Here is a 20,475-nt window from a genome sequence, read left to right as displayed (position 1 = left end):
TAGAGAAGAAGGGGCGGGGGATGTGATAATGAACTTATTTCTGGAAATCCAGGAAAAGGAAAAAAACATTTGAAATGTAAATAAAAACGTCCAATAAACAAAGAAGTAACTTAAAAAGTTGACCTCTATAAACAAGATAAAAAGAAAAAAAGAAAAAACAACAGAACAAAAAACAAATATCTCAATTAAAAATAGGGTACAGTGCTAAACAGAATATTCTCAACTGAGGAATATCAATTGCCTGAGAAGCACTTAAAAATATTCTACATCCTTAGTCATCAGAAAATTGCAAACCCAAAAGCCCCTGAGATTCTACCTTATACAAATCATAAAGGTGCAGATAAAAATCACATGAGATAGCATATACTCGCAAGGATGTGGAGAAAGAGAACACTGCTCCTTTGCTTGTGAGATTGCCAGGTAGTGAAACTACTTTTTAAATCAATCTGGTGGTTCCTCAGAAAATTGAAAATAGCTCTCCTGAGAGACCTAAATATACCATTCCTGGTAATATACCCAAAAGTTGCTCACAATATCACAAAGACACATCCTCCACTCTCTTTATCATAACCATATTTATAATAGCTTGGAGATGGAAACAAGATGTCCCTCAATATAAGAATGGATACAGAAAATGTGCTTCATTTATATAATGTAATACTACTCAGCCATTGAAAGTGAGGACATCATGGAATTTGCAGGCAAATGGATGGAACTAGAAAATATCATCCTATGTGAGGTAATCCAGATCCAAAATGTTTTCCATGATATATGCTCACTAATAATTGGATATTAGCCACAAATAATGAATACCGAGCACACATTCCACAGACCATAAGAAGTTTAACAAGAAGAAAGGTCTAAGTGATTATACTTCAATCACACTTCAAAGGGGAAACAAAACCATATTGGAAGGCAGAGGGAGAGAGGGACCTGGATGGGAGAAGGAAAGAAGGTAAATGGGGACAGAATCAGGTGTGTGTGTCGGGGAGGAAGGGGTGAAAGGTAGGAGAAAAACTCAGAGAACCATGATAATTAATGAAAATTTGCAGCTTCTGAGCGTTGGAATCTGAGTGACCCTCTAGAAAGTACCAGAAACTTGGGGGGGGGGGTAGGTGAGATATTCTCGGGTCTCAATGGGCTAACCTTAGCCAAAATGCCTAATGGTGATGGTAGGGAACTCAAAGTGTCCACCTCCAGTAGATAGATAGGGCTCCAAGTAGAGGATAGGGGTTACAAAAATTAGGGCAGAGACTCAGGAACTTGATGATTGAGACTCTGATAGGCATTACAACATTATTCAGGTCCTAGACTACAACTAGAAAATTCGTTTTTATTCACTTCATTTAACCATGTTCCTCCCCCCAAACTTTCCGTGATAACAATGGCAATAAGGAAGATGATATTGAGAGTAGCTCAATTCATTCTAATCAGAATCTGAATATTTTGTTACTGGCATTGAACATATATTGACAAATTACCTGATTATGCATTCAGTTCACGTCTTTTACTTTCCTATGTTAAGCAGGGTTTATGTGTAAACTTGGGTAATTATCATCAAAGCTATGGCAACTATGCATAAATACATACATATATATAAACACACATACAAATAGATACATGTAAACATAAATACATATACACATGCATATATATATATAGAGAGAGAGAGAGAGAGAGATGTACGGATATATATTTAATTTAATGATATCAACCATTTAGAATCAAGCAAGTATTACAAAACTCATACTAAGTACATATTTTTGAAAAATTAATGACAAATACAGAGCCACAGATCAGAAATACTAAAATTGTTACAGATTTTTAAAATCCTCTTCATTATTTTTGCCTTCAATATCTTTACTGACAAAGGACAAGACGTACCTAGGTAATTCAAATTTTTAAAAAAAAAATTCATCACTTGATTCTGTTATCTGAAACATAATAATTTGAAAAAGAGGAAACCATCATTTTAATCTTCAAATATAGTGGAAAGTTTTAATTATAAGATTGGGTTAAGTTCTGAGTTGATAGCACAAAATGCACAATGGTTAGGCTATATCAAAACAAGTATGTTTTCGTTCAGCAATGCTGTTTTATAAGTAACCATTTAAGAAAACTAACAAATAAGACTAGTCCTATTTCAAGTAAAATGGCAATAGCTGTTTTTCTGCTAGTTAGGACATGGTTTCTATAAATATAAACACTGTTTATAGTCTATTAGAGTCTGGGAGTTTCGTGTAATTATAGTGTGTGCAAAACCTTTGTATTAGCATTTCTAACTTCCAAAGGTTAAGGTTTATTGGCAGTTCAGGTAACCATGAAGATGAAACATAAAACATATTTGAATTACTTTGTTTCTTCTTCTGAAAAAAAATCAATTCTTAAACATGTTGGCTTTCTCTACACTCTGAAAAGGACACTGGTGCTGGGCCAGACATCCTGATAGTGATGAATGGTGTTGATGCCTTAGGATATTGCCTAACCAAATTAGTCAGTAAAGCTAACAGTGTCCATTTTCAATTTTTATTTTTATGTAGTAACGATGGCTGTTCATCCACTGTTCGATGGGATTTTTTTTACTTTGTGTTTTTTTTTTTTTTTTGCAGCATAGTAAGGAAAATCAGAAATGTGTATAAAAGGATAAAATGTATTTTATACCACTGATACCAAGGGAAAAAACTGTCCTCACATGAGTTTAGGGAGCTTCTTGAATGTTAATCCAATTCAAATTAAACACTCCCTTTTTATTTCTTTATAATTTCTGAAAGAAAAAAGGTTTGTCTTGAGATCATAGAAACATACCCATGCATGAGCGAATATATATATATATATATATGTATATATATATATCACTTGTATGCATATATACACCACTTGAGTTATAAATTATGAAGTATATTTAGAGAAAAATATTAATAATAATGTTTCTTTCCCTTTGCAGTATCCCCTATTAAGTTAAGGTTAATTTCTTTTACCATATGGTTTTACAAAACTGAATGTAACAGTAACTAAGTGATACAAACTTCCCTATTGGAATAGGGATTTAGTACATCACATAAAAGACTGGAAGGGAGAGAAATAAAAGCAGGAGGAAATAAAAGACTATTTTAAAATTAAATCTAAGGATATAATTATAGAACCAAATTTGCCAGACATACAATATTTAAAATTCTTAAACTCTTCAAAATTCAGAAAAGATGATAATCTGTGCATTTGTAAACATAATTTTCAAGTGCACACAAAGTAAAAGAAGGGGTAGAACATTCTGAAAAACATCAATTAGCATTCCATCTGATTATTCTTTCAGTTTAAAAATTAAATTATTAAAATGATATATAATTATATAACTTTCTTCAGAAAACACATGCATGCATGCACATGCATCCTACTGAACCTGTTTAGTTCAGCTTGTGTGTATTTGAATTCTGTGCCTACCATGTGAGTTTAAATAACCAACTGGAAAGCTCATCCCTGAGAAAGGCTAATTTCTCTCTCAGTAGTCATTAGTTCTCTGTCTTCTTTGATTAGGAGTGTGTCCTGATGAGATTTTTCCCCTTTTGCATTAGCATTTCTAATACAATTTTCAGGTCTAGTTTAGTCAATCATATTACTGAGGTATCATAAGTATAACTTCCCTATCATCAAGGTAGACATAATCTATCAGCAAGTTTACTGGTCATCTGGTTCGTACAACCTATCTTCCACATATTTTATGATATTCCCTAAGTTTGAGGTAAAAGTATTTTGTTGCTCATGCATTGTGGGGGTTGGATTTTGCACAACCTGTTAATGTCTGTACTATTATTTCTGGTTTTCTGTATGATTTCTACATCTTGTACACAAAAGTGTCTTTGGTATAGGTTATATGCTATATTTATATTTGAATATTGTAGACTGAAATCATAGATGAGAGAGAACAAATGAAATTTGTCTTTCTATGCTTGTATTACCTCACTAACTAAACCCTTTTAATGCCACACATTCACCTGAAGTTTACATTTTAATCTATGCCACATTTTCATTATCCCTTCCTCAGCTGATAGACATTAAAGTGGTTTTAAAAGTAGCATGAATACACCAGCAATTAGCATTACATTGTTATAAAGATTTCTATTAATAGGTACTTGTTCATTTGGGATAGAAGCTAAGGAGTGGTATAGGTAGATCAGTGGTATATTTAGTTTTAGATTTCCATTGGATTGTTCACACTGATTTCCAGAGTGGCTGCCCCAATTTGAATTTCTGTCAAAAGAGAATGAGCAGCATTCCCTTTTCTCCACATGTCCTCCAGCAATTTTGTCATGCATGCATATTGTTGTTATCATTACTGTTTTGCTTTGTGCTGTGTTATTAAGTTCCTTATTTTTATTTCTCTCCAATTTTGTTTGTTCAACCGGAAGTACATACAAAGTTTTTTTTATTATATTTTTCACCCTTTTCCAACTACTCTGGATCCATACTTCTTTATCTATCCACCCAAATCTGAATCATATTTTCTTCTGCCACTATACTTTTATTTTATTTTACATTTTTTACACATATACTCTTGGATGGGTGGTTATAAAATACTGTGTTTTGACCAATGAAGAGGTAATATTCTACATAAAATTGATTCTCTTCCACAAATGTTAAATTAAGAACAAGTCTGCAGTGATGGGTGGGCATTCATGTTCACCTCTTCTCTCTAAGCTTGGCTTTTATGGCTTGATCTTCCTGTGTGTTCTACATGATGTTATTTCAACTGTGAGTACATACAAGTAAACTTCTGTATGTTGGAAAATATGGTTTTCTTACAGTCTTTTCCATTTCTATATCTTACAATATTTCTGGCCATCTTCTTCAATGTTCCCTGAGCAGGGACATAGACAGCTTTAGACAATAAGATATAAACTTCCATTCTGACACTGGTAAACATAAGACTGTTATTCTTTGCATATACTAGGTTATTAGAAGTCAGATTGATATTATGCCCATTTATCAATATGATAATAGAGGTTAAACCCTAAGGCCTATGAATGTGTCTAACCATAGGTTAAGGTTGAAGAATACTATTTTTCTTTAGTACCTTTCTTAGTAATTTCTAAAATTTTGAAAATTAGGTAGTAGAGATATGAAATTCCCTGATGAATACCCACTTAACTTCCAAACGTTCTGTGATTCAAATATTTTTCGGATAGGATTTTACTGTCAAATTCTTCAAGGCCACCTGGAACCTCTAGTGCATTGGAACTATGGAACCTAATGGGTCAACAACTCTAAAGGAAACAACTATTTCTTTTCTTTTATTTTCCTTTCTTTTCTTTTTGGTATTCTGTATGTAAGTAATCTAGAAGGGGCATTGTTGAAACATACCGGACTTGGTTTAAATTCTTCTTATATGCTTATATGTACATGTTAGAAAACATGTATAATATTTTTCAATTTTTAAAAATGTAGCTGTGAAGTTTTAAAAAGGAAAAATAGAACATGAAATTCTATATTGTGTAGAGAATGAAATGACCCAGTAGAGCCTGTAATAAAGAAAAATAATTTAAATGAGGTATTTAAAAAAAAAAAAGTGATACTGCCCTGTTAAACACTTAACAGACTCTGACACTGGCGTATATTTTAATAGTCTTCATGGCATCCAGAAATGTGTGAACTATAGATTTTTTCTATTTATGTGCTATTCGATCTATGCCATTTTGCTAATTAGGCTATGATTGATTTAAAGATATACTTCCTCTTAAAATTCTACCCATGATAGCTAAAACAATCCTGAGCAATAAACTAACTTGTGAAATTATCAACATCCACGATTTCAAGCTATAGTACAGAGCAATAGTAATAAATACTGCATTGTAGTGGCATAACAATATCCAAGTTGATCAATGGAGTCAAAGTGAAGAACAATATGTAACTCCACACATCTATGGACACTTGATTTTGACAAAAAAGCCAAAAGAAGAAGAAGAAGAAGAAGGAGAAGGAGAAGAAGAGGAAGAGGAAGAGGAAGAGGAAGAGGAAGAGGAAGAGGAAGAGGAAGAGGAAGAGGAAGAAGAAGAAGAAGAAGAAGAAGAAGAAGAAGAAGAAGAAGAAGAAGAAGAAGAAGAAGAAGAAGAAGAAGAAGAAGAAGAAAAAGAAGAAGAAGAAATAGTACAATAGGAAAAAGAAAGTATCTTCAACAAATTTAGCTGGTCTGATTCTGCCTATGGATGAATACAAATAGATACATGTATCTCAATCTGCACAAAACTCAATTCCAAATGGACAAAAGACCTCAACATCAAACTGGATACACAAGACCTAAGAGAATAAAAGGTGGAGAGTAGTCTTGAATACATTGTTACAGGAGAGAAATATCTGAATAGAATTCCAGCAGCTCAGGGACTAAGGTCAGCAATTAATACATAGGATCTCATGAAGTCAAAAGCTTATGTAAGCCAAAAGACACTGTCAAAGAGCCAAAACATCAGCCTACAGAATGGAAAATATTTTTCATCAATTCTACATCTGATAAAGGGCTGATATATATGTATGTATGTATCAAGAAGTTAGATATCAACAAATAATCAATTAAAATGAAGTGCAGATATAAACAGAGGGTTCAAAACAGAGGACTTTTTCATGTCTGAATGTCTGAGAAGCATACATGTTAGTTTCTCACTGATAAATAGATATTAGGCAAAAAGCTTGGAATAACCATGATTCAACTCACAGATCATATGAAGCTCAAGAAGAAGGAAGACCAAAGCGTGGATGCTTCAGTCCTACTTAGAAGGGAAAACAAAATGATCACAGGAAATAGAGTGTAGCAGGGACTTGGGAGGAAGAGAGAAGGGAGAGAGGAAAAATTGAGGCAGTATCAGAAATGAGAGGAGACAGGGTTGTTGTAGACGGGGTCAGAAAATTGAACATAGGTTTGTAGCAATGGGGATGAAGAACTGGGGATAACTAGAATGTCCCAGATGCCAAGAAAGCAAGAGGATCCCAGGAACTAGTGGCCATGCTATTAACTGAAATAACCCACAAAGTGGAGGGAGAACATGTAGAAACCATATCCAGAGGCTAAGCATGGCCCTTGGTGGAGAGATGGGCCACCTACTCATCTCCAAAATTTTAGTCCAGAATTGGTTCTGTCCAAGGAAATACAGGTAAAAAGAGTGGAGCTGAGACTGAAGGAAAGGCCATCCAGAGACTGCCCCTCCTGGGGATCTATCTCATATGCAGACACCAAACCCAGACACTATTGCTGATGCCAAGAAGTGCTTGCTGACAGGAGCCTGATACACCTGTCTCCTAAGAGGCTGTGCCAGAGCCTGATCAATACAGATGCAGATATTCAGATGTTCGCAGCCAACCATTGTACTGATCACAGGTAGCCCAATGAGGGGTTTGGAGAAAGACTGAAGGAACTGAAGGGATTTGCAACCCCATAGGAAGAACAATAATACCAACTAACCAGACCCCCCAGAGCTCCCAGGGGCTAAACCACCAACCAAAGAGTACACCTTGAAGGACCCATGGCTCCAGCTGCATATGTAGCAGATGATGGCCTTAGCTAGACAGCCTCATAGAAGAAGGGGGGAGGGTATTGGATAAGGTTGCTTTCAGAGGGGAAATTGGGAAATGTAACTTGAAATGTAAATAAATAAAATATCCAATAGAAAAGAAAAGAAAAACTTGTTTGATATAGTTGGTCATAAGGGAAATGCAAATCAAAGCAACTCTGAGATTCCATCTTATATCTTACATCAGAGTGGCTAAGATTAAAAACTCAGGTGACTCATGATGTCAAGAGATGTGGAGCAAAGGGAACACTCTTCTCTTGCTGGTAGGAGTGCAAACTTGTACAACCACTAGGTGCCAGGGGCAAGCCCCAAGGGAGGTCTTCTTTCTTATTGGTTCTTCTTGAGGCAGCAAAGGGAACAGAACATCAGCTGAGGGTAAGTCTTTGTGTTACGAGATATTTAGCAGTGCAGTATAATAATAAAACTTTACTTATCTAAGTCTCAGTTACTATGCTACTGAAGCTGATTTACTTATCAATGTCTAAGTTATTATACCACTGTAGCTGTCCTGCCTTCTGTGTACCTCTGAGGCAAGAAACTGCAGTCTCTGACACTTAGCACCTCATTCTAAAACAGCAGGAGATAAAGTAAAGGATTAATTGCTAGAGACTTTCCCCCTTTGTCCAGATGCCTCTTGCTTGTGAGACTAGGGTCTAGTTTGGAGCAATAAACGTCTATTGAAACAAGATAAGAGAATAGTGCTAGAAGAAGGAAAAACTTTTACGTAGAACAAAATGCATAAATTAACATAAGTTCTTATACAGATTCACAAATGGGCATTTACACATTTCCACTCAGCCAGTCAGGCTCAGCTTATATGCATTCTCACAATTACATACTAACCTACATATCCATACTTACATATGCATATGGAACAAAATCCAAGCAACAGTGCAGAAAGAAATCAATTCACTCATTCGGGGTGAAAAATAAGCTACAATCTTTATTGCATAGAGAAAGAGCATCTACCTTTTTAATTCCCAACAAACTAAACCCAAATTTGTTTAAAAAAATGTTCCTTTTAATAACTCTATGCCGGCCTTGTTTTTAAGAAAGGACCTGTTCTGTCCCATGGTAAGAAGCCTCCCCACTCCTCTGCTCTCTGCAGCTTCTTTTTTCCTCTTTCCCCCTGCATTCTTCATCGTACTCTTAGTATTTTATGTTACCTATAGTTGCTAAGTTATTCCACTCTTCATTCTCATTTCAATCTTGCTCTGTCTTCTTGCTCTGATGACCCAACAATGCTCTTACTCTCAATGCCTTTTTACTGAAAGCTATGCCTATATGTCTACGTTCTTGAGTTTAGTTCTGTCTCAAAAATTCTCTATCACAAAACTTCTCAGTTCATTTCTTCTCTCAGCTTCGTTCTTCTCAGCTCAGTCCTGAACCTTCTCTTTGTCCTCAGCACTTAAACATCTTTCAGAAAACATGATCACATGTTAAAATATTCATCAAAAGTTCATACAACAAGTCAAATCATAAATTGAAGTAGAAGTTTACAACAGAGAATGTTTACATGCATATCCATTAGGAGTAATTATCTGGCTAAACATCCATCACCCTTCACAGCACTACAGGTTCTCTGAAGGCTTAAAGCTATAAATCAGTTATTAGTGAAGTTTTGTATAGATAAACCCAGTCAATATTTTATCTTCTGTCCTATCACCTAGAACAAATTGTTAGTTCCTTTTTTATGACCTTTGGTTCTTTTACAACCTCTTCGAATATATGCTCTGTAGGAGAAAGTCTCCTTACCACCTTAGAGCAATTAACTGGTGACACTTGGGAAACTGGCAGAGTTCTCACTGCAGTTTTGACTACCAGAAAGGACCTAATAGCAGTCCCACTGTAAAAGAGCTTAATAATTGCTGATATAATTTTAGGAATTCTTATAGGATTATCAATTAGTATTAAGAAGTCATCTCTTTAGTATTTATATAGCATTTAGTCATCTATATAGCATCACTATAAGACGATACATCTTTGTACATCTGCTTGAAATGGGTGGGCTATTACTTAATGATTTTATATATGTTTAATAATAACAGAAAAAGCATATTAATAGTGATAGAGTACAACACAACCATGCCACAATTCCCAGACCCAAAGAAGCTAAGAATCAAGGACAGACCAAGAGGAGAATCTTGTGTCTCACTTAGAAATAGAAGTAGATTATACATTGGGTGTGAATGGAGGGAGTAGATTGGGTTAGGAAGGCTGAGGTGCTGGGAGCTGGAGTGATGTTGTGGGGAGAGAATACTGAGAGAGTCTAAGTGGTTGGACAGGGGAGCTTCTCTGGAACAAGCTAGAAACTTAAGGCACTGGAAACTTGCAGGAATCTATAAGAGGGACCGTAGGTGAACCTCCTAGCAATGGGTAATATGGAATCAGAACTGGACATCTCCAGTAATCATACAAGGCTTCCAGAGGAAAGATTGGGATACATATATAGCTTCAAAACCATAGATCCATAATTCGTATTTCCTATGTGGTATGCAGGAGTAAAAGATAGAATGTAATTGAGGCAAGCGACAACCAATGACAGTCTCAGCTTGAGAACCATGCTATGAAAAGGGGCAGACACCTGCAATACTAATGACATTCTATTATACTTGCAGAAACAAGTCTAGTATAAATATCATCAGAGAATTTCCCCCAGCAACTGATGTAAACTAATGCAAAGTCCAACAGCAAAAGATTAACTGGAGTATGGGTAATGCTGTGGAAGAAGAGGTGTATGGATTGAAGGAGCCAGCGGGGTTAAGGACACAATAAGAAAACCTACAGTACTAACTATCCCAATCCCATAGAGCTCATAGAAACTCAACTGCCAACCAGAAGGCACACATGGGACAGAACACAGCACTGTGTATATGTGTAAGAGTTGTGCAGTTGGATCTTCAAGTGGGACTCCTTAAGCAGGATCAGGGTTAGTCTGTGACTGCCTTGTGATCTCTTTCACCTAACTGGGATGCTTGTGCACTCTCAATACATAAAAATGCACCTAGACTTACTGAAACTTGATATTAAAATGGGGGATGATATCCAAGAGAATCCTTCCCATTTTTGACGGGAAAGGTAAGGGTGCATGGGTGTGAGGTGAGGTTAGTTGGAAAGACTGGGAGGAGAGGAAGAATAGAAAGCTGTGATTAAGATATAAAATAAATAAGTAATAATAATTTAAAAAAATCTATCCTTGTTTTAGGAATTAGAAATAAATTACACACTGTTTTTTTTTTGTGCATTTAGAAGTTGTTTTTGTGGGTTTAAGTGATGGCTTCATGGTTAAAAATGTGTATTTATTTTTCAGTGAAGATAAATTTTTCCTACAGAACACTAATTGGGCAGCTCACAACTGCCTGCAATTCATGCCACAGAAAATCTGTGGACAGATCTATTGGCACTCAAATGTAGACCAACTCATAGCATAATTTAACTATTAAAATCATTAATATATACATATATGGTACTTATTTGTTATTATTATTATCATGTATTCATAATTAAATAAAACAAGAGTACTCATGTATTGTTATACTTATATGACAATACAATATACTTATATGTACATTCTCAAATATATTAACAATAAAATAAATATTTAAGAAAGATTTTGTCCTTTAGGTAATATTTTATCAAGATACAGAAAAATCTGAATGAATACTGAGTTATAGTTCATCTACTTGAAAGCTTTTTCTCCAAGTTTTATTATCAATGCCCAAATCTATTTAACTCATATGCATTTTCAATTGCTTTCTTTGTATTTAAAATCACTTTAAAGTAGAAGTAACTTGACTACTATAAACCTATATAAAAATAAATCTCTTTACCGTAAACCTGGACATGGTTTAATGGAAACATTGTGCATCAGAAGCACAATTTTTAATGTATGAAATCTAAAACTTACAATCCTAGTGCTAAATATATATACAACTCTGAGTCTTTCACTTACCTTCTCTAGTATAAGCTTTAGAATTTATTTACTTGAACTGTTTTGTCTCAAAATAACATACTTTTGACAGTTTAGCCCCATTTGACTCAACTTTAAAACCAACCATGCATTTCTTCATTATGATCTAGTTTCAGTCAATGAGTATTCACATTAATAAGAAGTGAACCGCAGGCCTCATCTCCTATTTATCTTCAGAGAGACCTTATTTCTAGCCTAGAGGTTTTATAACTCAATGTATTCTGTAAATTTCTGTATTTTTGTCTCAATGTTATTCATCAATTGGTATTATCCTCTCGACATTTATAACAAGCTTAAGGCATTACTTTTAATTTAAGGTTGAATTTTAGCTTAAAATAGACAAGCTTCACAGGATTATGAATAAACACCTTCTAAATTTTCTAGTGATATATGCCCTGTGAGAACTACTAAGACATCTGCAGTGATTTTGCTTTGACTATTGGCTACATAAATGTTATAAAATGAAATTTTATATTATCATCAATTTTATTCAACAAAATTTAGTCTGTAGTTCACAGGTATCTTCCCCTACCACATACACCATTCTAATAAATATTTGGAGCAGAAAAAATATTTTCTATATATCAATAATTCCTCACATCTATTACCCAGATAGTAAAATATCATCCCTTTTTATTTTTAAAATTGTATACTGTATACTTTGATTCTTTCTTTTCCCCTAACAGTTCCTTAATGCTTCCCCCTCTCTACCCTCCCACGATTATGCTTTTATACTTTGTTAAAAACAATAATATGCCTACCCCATCCTCCACCAGAAAGGAACACATGTAAACACAAAACATGAAGTCCATTTTGCATTGTCTACCTAGTTCTAAGCATGAGGCCTATCCTAGAGTGTTATTGAAATACCAGTCAATCCATTAAAGAATAGTGGTTTTCATGCTCAAACCAAAAAAAAAAAAAAAACAAAACAAAACAAAAAAAAAACAAAAAACAAAAAACAAAACAAACAAACAAACAAAAAACCCAAAAATCTTCTTTAATAGGTTTGGGAATTTAAATCTATTCTCCCTTCTCCATTTGGGATGTTGTTTGTCTTTAACATGTGTGAATGAAGTTAATGCTAGTTTTGGTGAGTTCAGTGTATCAGGCATGTGTAGATTCCTTGGCCTTCAGTGAGCAGGGAGCTATGAACACATCCCTTTTAGTGCTGAGTGTAAATATCTCATGCTTTGCACATTGTCTAGTTATAGGTCTGTGTTAGTTATGATGTTTCAATGGGTCCAATGATTCATGATCTATGTTTATAGCCTATGACAATAGAAATAATTGTATTGCTACTTTAGTAGAATAATAATAAGCCATGTCTTTAGATAATTTCAGCAACAGGGTTTAATTGGGGAAAATGAGGGAATGAACAAAAGTCAGACACATGGACACATAAGAGGCCTAGGTGAAAATTTGTCATCATGTAGACAAACTACAGCCTTTTCAATGTTCATGTGCTTATTTTATAGAGCTGATCAGAAAGGCAGCTTATTGAATGTGGCTGAAGAAAGACATAGGTTTATTAGGTACAGATACATAAGAAGGCAAGGTTTATGGTTTACAACTGCATCAAAGGGAGACATTTCGTTAATCTCAACTGGAACAGTCACTGTAGGGAAGCTAACATGAGGCCATACATGTCCAAGGGAAAAAGCTACAGTGGTCGTTACTCGGCACACTATCAAAATTCATATTCACATCAGAAGAAGGCTTTTCATACCTCTAAACCTCATCATAGAGAAAAGGCTTTGCTATTTTTCCATGTGTATGAGGCTCTAGGATTCTTAAAGTGATCCTTTTCATGTATCTAGGCAATCATTCACTCAGAACTTCCCTATTCCATATAATAATAATAGGTTTTCTGCAAGACAATACATTTAAATACACTAATTACATTAAAGAAAAATTAATGTATCCCATTACCGAATAACATTGGTATTTTATTTGTTTCATTGTGTAATGTATATTACAATGTAGCATTAACTCTTCTAGTATTATATTACGGTAAAGTTTAATAATGATGTCCATATATTTTTGAAAATGTACATATAATATATTTTTTACCTCTGTTGTTAATGTTAATAACTGTGGTAAATGACATGTATATTTGCTATAAATCCATCTCTTTAGAGTGACAAGTAGAAATATCACCATGGGTTTATCCTTGTTTGTGTAATAGAGCATGCTGTCCCAGAATATGTTATATGATATGTGAACATGCTCCAAAATAAATATATATATACACCTATACATCTATTCAAACACACAACTACAATAGAAAGGCAGTAAGTTGAAAAATTTGAGAATCTTTTATATATGTCCCCTTGAAGATGTGTATATGTACATATGTATATATGTATATATAAATATATAACTAATGTTTCTTCAATTTTGTATATATAATACACACATATATGTCTTAAATTTACATATATATATATATACATACATATATGTATGTATGTATACACACGTGTGTGTGTGTGTGTGTGTGTGTGTGTGTATGTGTGGGTGAATATTAATTTTATTAGCTGGTTACTGAAGAAAGTGGAGAAACTAAAAGCACATAAAATAGACTATGTGGACTTTCAGGAAACCTGATAGAGAATTGAGAGAGGATTCTAAGCAATATCTCTGCCATGAGATATAAAAACACAGTAGATTCAACTCATATAATAAAAAAGTGAAATCATAACCAAGGAGTTTGTCCACCAACTATTAACTCAGTTCTTGGTGGACAGGTACTACATGATGTTCCCATTGATCTTTACAAAGACAGATGCCAAGAAAGTATAATAACCAGGCTTCCTGAGAATTTGTAAAGTCTTGAATCCTGACATTCAGCCCAAGACTGGGTAAATCATTCATGGGGTATAGATTAGAATGCATTAAATTCCATAGGATAAATGGAAGTGGAGCATTGAACACTGAAGTTGAAACCTGAAGATGCTGCTTTCTTCTCTATTACATGAGTAGATATTTAGTTCTCTGGAAATTTGTTATGAAAATGGACACTTTATGTGACTGTGCCAAATGTATACACTTATGATGCCTGGATTATCTCTCTCCAAGACCATGTAGAATGATGTATGCTGTTGTTGTTTGTGTTCCCCCCCCCCTCTCTCTCTCTCTCTCTCTCTCTCTCTCTCTCTGAATATCCACATTGTTAAACATAAGATTGGAGGACTAAAGTAGCAGGTGACAGATGTGGTGTCCCTTAGATAACAAACTTACGGCAAGTAAAGAAACTACTTCACAGAAATTATTGTAATCAGGGAAAAACAGGTTCATTGTTTGAAATGCTTAAAGTTGCATATACTCCTCTGTCATTTATATGTGAAGTCTAATAAAAAAGAAAATGCAAAGGTATGGGGAAACTTTGTTATTCCAATCAGGAAGACTTATTATATTATGACCTAATAGTATCTATATTTTTATTGCTTCTATTTATATTATCATTATTGTGATTCTGTAATTTGTTATATTTTTGTTTTTTAAGTTTATGTAATTATACAACAAGCTTCTGTCTTGATTTCTCTACAAATCTGATATTTTTTAATTTTTTAAAACATTTTTTAAATATTTATTCATTTATTATATATAAGTACAGTGTAGCTGTCTTCAGATACACCAGAAGAGGGCATCAGATCTCTTTACAGATGGTTGTGAGCCACCATGTGGTTGCTGGGAATTGAACTCAGGACCTCTGGAAGAGCAGTCAGTGCTCTTAACCGCTGAGCCATCTCTCCAGCCGCCAAATCTGATATTTTTAAGTGACATATTTTTAGAAAAATTCATGCAATCATCCTGTATTTATATCATTTCAACATCATCCTTCCTCCTGGCAATGCATCCTATACTATTTAGTCCCTCTCAGATTAAGGAGCACTTTTATCTTAATTAATTTAATGGTGTGATTAAATATGCATATACATACATAAATAAATATACGCAAACACATATATTACATATGTATTTGCATACAAATATGTGTTTGTGTATGTGCTCATATGTAAACATAGCCTGCTGAGTATCTTCAGTATTGTTTGCATACATATTGTTTAGAGTTGACCACATAGGATCAGATAATTTCTCAAAGGTTTTGTCCTTGAGGAAGCATGGTTCTAGCTAAGAAGCCATTATCTATAGTTTTCTAAGAGTAAGACCTTATAATATTGCCTATATACTGGTTGATATGTCAAACAGTATTGCCTTTGAAAATGTCTTGTCTAGGTGATCATATTTTTGATATTTTTATGGATGTGGCTTCCCTGTCATGTAATGAAGTCAATTTCCAAATTATAGATAGTTCTGTTTTTCCTCTGGCTCTTAAAATCATTCTTGTGCTCTTCTGAAATGTTACCTTAGTCCTACTTTGGAAAGGGGAGTCCTTTATAAATTTGTCAATTAACATTGGACATCACTAAGTCAGTTCTATATAGTTTGATTAGTTGTTTATTTCTGAAGTTCTCTCAATCTGGTGAAGAAAAAAATAATAATTAGAAGTAAGAGCTGTGACTTCTCATGGGTGTAAATCTAAGTATCCCTAATGAATACAGTGTGGGAGGAGTATATCATACTAATTAGGAAAGTAGAGATTCCTGCACAATCTCTTGTCTTCTCCGCACTGGCAGCTTCCTGATTTTATGATGCCAGACATTAATTAATATTTCCACAGTATGTATTTTGTCCAATTCCATGGATATTGATTTTTCCCTTGGACTTAAGTTTAGCCATTGTTAAACAAAGTATTTGTTGCCTTTTTTTAATTCAAAATATTTTTTAAATTTAAATATGTTTTAATAATATTCTTTACCTCTCCAACTCCTTTCAAATAGTTTCCAGTTTGTTATGCATCCAAATTTAAATTCTCTTTAAATAAACAAAACCTAGTACACAAAGAAATGTCCTACCACCAAGAAAAAAAAAAGCACTACCCCAAAAGAGAACAAGTAACAACCATAAGTCTGTAACCAAGTAAACCACACCTACCACACACACACATCCGCTGCCACACTCATGAACAAAAAATAAACAGAAATAAAAAAATCACCTTGTGGAGTATATTATACGTTATATTTTGATCAAAATCTCCTGCCCATGAAGCCAGCCCTAGAGTATTGGATATACCCAGTTTCACTCCCATGAAGTTTTAGGATTCTTTCACATATGGTACTATTGTAGCTGGGAAGCTTTATGGTAGGATAGGACTATTAATAGAATTTAGCTCAGGGAAGATCTCTTTGCAATATGCAATATTATGAACATTAATGCTCATGGTCAAAAATTTCTGGTGCACTCTTTTTCAGTTCATCCAAGAACTGCTCAGAAGTGACTGTGTTAAAGCAATATTGTTTTAACTACAAGTCTATCAGGCAAGCAAGGTAAACTGTAATAGCATTTAGTGCTCAGGGATTCTCTTGTTTCCCCTGATAAATTAAGTCAAGTGAATTTTCCATGCCTGAAATGGAATTGTTGTTCCTTTATTCAAGTCTGTGTTTAGACTAAGGAATATTATCACCTAACATGGTAAAAATATAAATTGTATATAATAAATTAGTAGACACAGCATATTACATATATTAATTTTAATATTTTATATAAACTTTAACATAATATAATTATTAATTTACATAATATTAATTTAATTATCTAAAATTTATATTGTTTTATATTATTTGTTATGTAGTATATATTATATATCATACATTTCCTTGCATATTGCATATCATTTATCATATCACATCACACATTACAGGTTACATGTCAAATACTACATACTACAAGCTATATATTAATTGCATGTTACATATTATGTAATATATCTTACATTGTTCATATCATATATAACATATCACATATCATACATCACATATCACATATAGCAAATGTATTATATATAATGTGCTGCACACTACACAACACATGCTACATACTACTTTCACATATTTAATATAATATATTTTATAATATATATCACAAATTACATATTATATGTTTTTCATTATTTATCATGTTGTCTATTGTTATAATTTATATATCTTAATACTTTATTATATATAATAATTTATTGCATTTACATAAACTAAATTATATATGTGATAAATTACAATTATATTTATTTTTCAGATATAATCACATTTGTGTTAATATTTGTATTTCTATAATATTATATTATGTTACTAAACATAAAATATCATAATTATTGATAATATTAAGCATATCAAAATAAAGCTTACAATTATGGATAAATTGATTAAATATGTCATATCAAAACATAATCAAATAACTATGTTATATTAAGTATATTACAAATTAAATTGAAATACATACATATAAAAAAATTATATAGAAAAGAGAATATGTATTTTATATTAATTTTATTATATAAAATTTTACTTTATAAATACAATAGTATTTTTATATAAATATAAGTATTCATAAGTATGTATTAAATTAAAATTAGAAAATTATAATTGAACAGTTATATTTTTCATGTATTATATAGTCATATAATATGTATAAAATATTATGTATAATATATTCATTAATATATACTATATAAATGCATATAATATTCTACATCCATCAGAATAGTCCCAAATAATATGAAATAACTCGGTGTGACTTTAACCAAGCAAGAGACAGATCTGTATGGTAAGAACTTCAAGTCTCTGAAGAATGAAATTTAAGAAGACCTCAGAAGATGGAAAGATCTCCCATGCTCATGGATTGGCAGGATTAATATAGTAAAAATGGCCATTTTACTAAGAGTGACCTACAGATTCAATGCAATCCCCATTAAAATTCCAATACAATCTAAATTGAGTTAAAGTGAATAATTTTAAAATTCATCTGGAATAACAAAAAACCCAGGATAGTTCAAACTATCCTCAACAATAAAAGGACTTCCGGGGGAATCACTATTCCTGAACCCAAGCAGTATTACAGAGCAATAGTGATAAAAACTGCATGGTATTTGTACAGAGACAGGGAGATAGACCAGTGGAATAGAGTTGAAGACCCAGAAATGAACCCAGATACCTACAATCACTTGATTTTTGACGAAGGATCCTAAACCATCCAATGGAAAAAAGATAGCATTTTCAGCATATTCTGGTTCACCTGGAGGTCAGCATGTAGAAGAATGAAAATCTATCCATTCTCATCGCCCTGTACAAAGCTTATGTCCAAGTGGATCAAGAACCTCCACATCAAACCAGATACTCTCAAACTAATAGAAGAAAAAGTGGGGAAGAATCTCAAACACATGGGCACTGAATAAAATTTCCTGAACAAAACACCAACGGCTTATGCTCTAAGATCAAGAATCGACAAATGGGATCTCATAAAACTACAAAGCTTCTATAAGAAAAAGGACACTGTTGTTAGGACAAAACGGCAACCAACAAGTTGTGAAAATATATTTACCAATCCTACAACTGATGAGGGCTTATATCTGAAATATACAAAGAACTCACAAAGTTAGACTGGAAGTAGACAAATAGTCCTATTAGAAACTATTAGGGGTTCAGAGCTAAAGAAAGAATTCACAGCTGAGGAATGCCTTATGGCTGAGAAGCACGTAAAGAAATGTTCAACATCTTTAGTCATAGGGAAATGCAAATCAAAACATCTCTGAGATTCCACCTCACATCAGTCAGAATGGCTAATATCAAAAACTCCTGAGACAGCAGATGCTGGTGAGGATGTTTAGAAAGAGGAACACTTCTCCATTGTTGGTGGGATTGCAGACTGGTACAACCATTCTGTAAATCAGTCTGGAGGTTCCTTAGAAAATTGGACATTGCACTACCTGAGGACCCAGCTATACCTCTCTTGGGAATATACCCAAAAGATGCTCCAACAAATAACAAAGACACATGCTCCACTATGTTCATAGCAGCCTTATTTATAATAGCCTAAAGCTGGAAAGAACCCAGATTCCCTTCAACAGAGGAATGGATACAGAAAATGTGGTACATCTACACAATGCAATACTACTCCACTGTGACAAACGATGACTTTATGAAATTTATAGGCAAATGGATGGAACTGGAAAATATCATCCTGTATGAGGCAACCCAATCACAGAAAAACACACATGGTATGCACTCATTGATATGTGTATATTAGACCAAATGGTCAAATTACCCTAGATGTACAGAACACATGAAACTCAAGAAGGATGACCAAAATGCGAATGTTTCACTCCTCCTTTAAAATGGGAACAAGAATACCCTTGGGAGGGAATAGGGAGGCAAAGTTTAGAACAGAGGCTGATGGAACACCCATTCAGAGTCTGCCCCTCATGTGGCCATACATATACAGCCACCAAACTAGATAAGATGGATGAAGCAAGGAAATACAGGCTGACAGGAACCAGATGCTGATCTCTCCTGAGAGACACAGCCAGATTACAGCAAATACATAGGCGAATGCCAGCAGCAAACCACTGAACTGAGAACGGGACCCCAGTTGAAGGAATCAGAGAAAGGACTGAAAGAGCTTGAAGGGTCTTGAGACCCTATATGAACAACAATGCCAACCAACCAGAGCTTCCAGGGACTAAGCCACTACTCAAAGTTTATACGTGAACTGACCCTGTACTCCAACTGCATATGTAGCAGAGAATAGCCTTGTTGGAGCACCAGGGGAAAGGGAATCCCCTGGTCCTGCCAAGGTTGGACCCCCAGTGCAGGGGAATATGGGGCGGCAATAAGGGGGATTTATGGGTGGAATACCCATATGGAGAATGGGGAAGTTAAGGAATGGGGCTTATGGACAGGAAACTGGGAAGGGGAATAATGTTTGAAATGTAAATAACGAAATATATCAAATAAAAAAATTTTTAAAAAAAGAATGATTATGTGGAATTTTTAATTCTATTCTTTGGTTGCTTCACACATCATATTTCTTAGTCCATCTTTTTAACTGACACAT

Source organism: Rattus norvegicus, chromosome 2 (genome assembly GCF_021556685.1).
Source record: "Rattus norvegicus strain SHRSP/BbbUtx chromosome 2, alternate assembly SHRSP_T2T, whole genome shotgun sequence".
In the NCBI taxonomy this organism is placed as follows: Eukaryota; Metazoa; Chordata; class Mammalia; order Rodentia; family Muridae; genus Rattus; species Rattus norvegicus.
Note: the sequence above shows the minus strand (reverse complement) of the source record.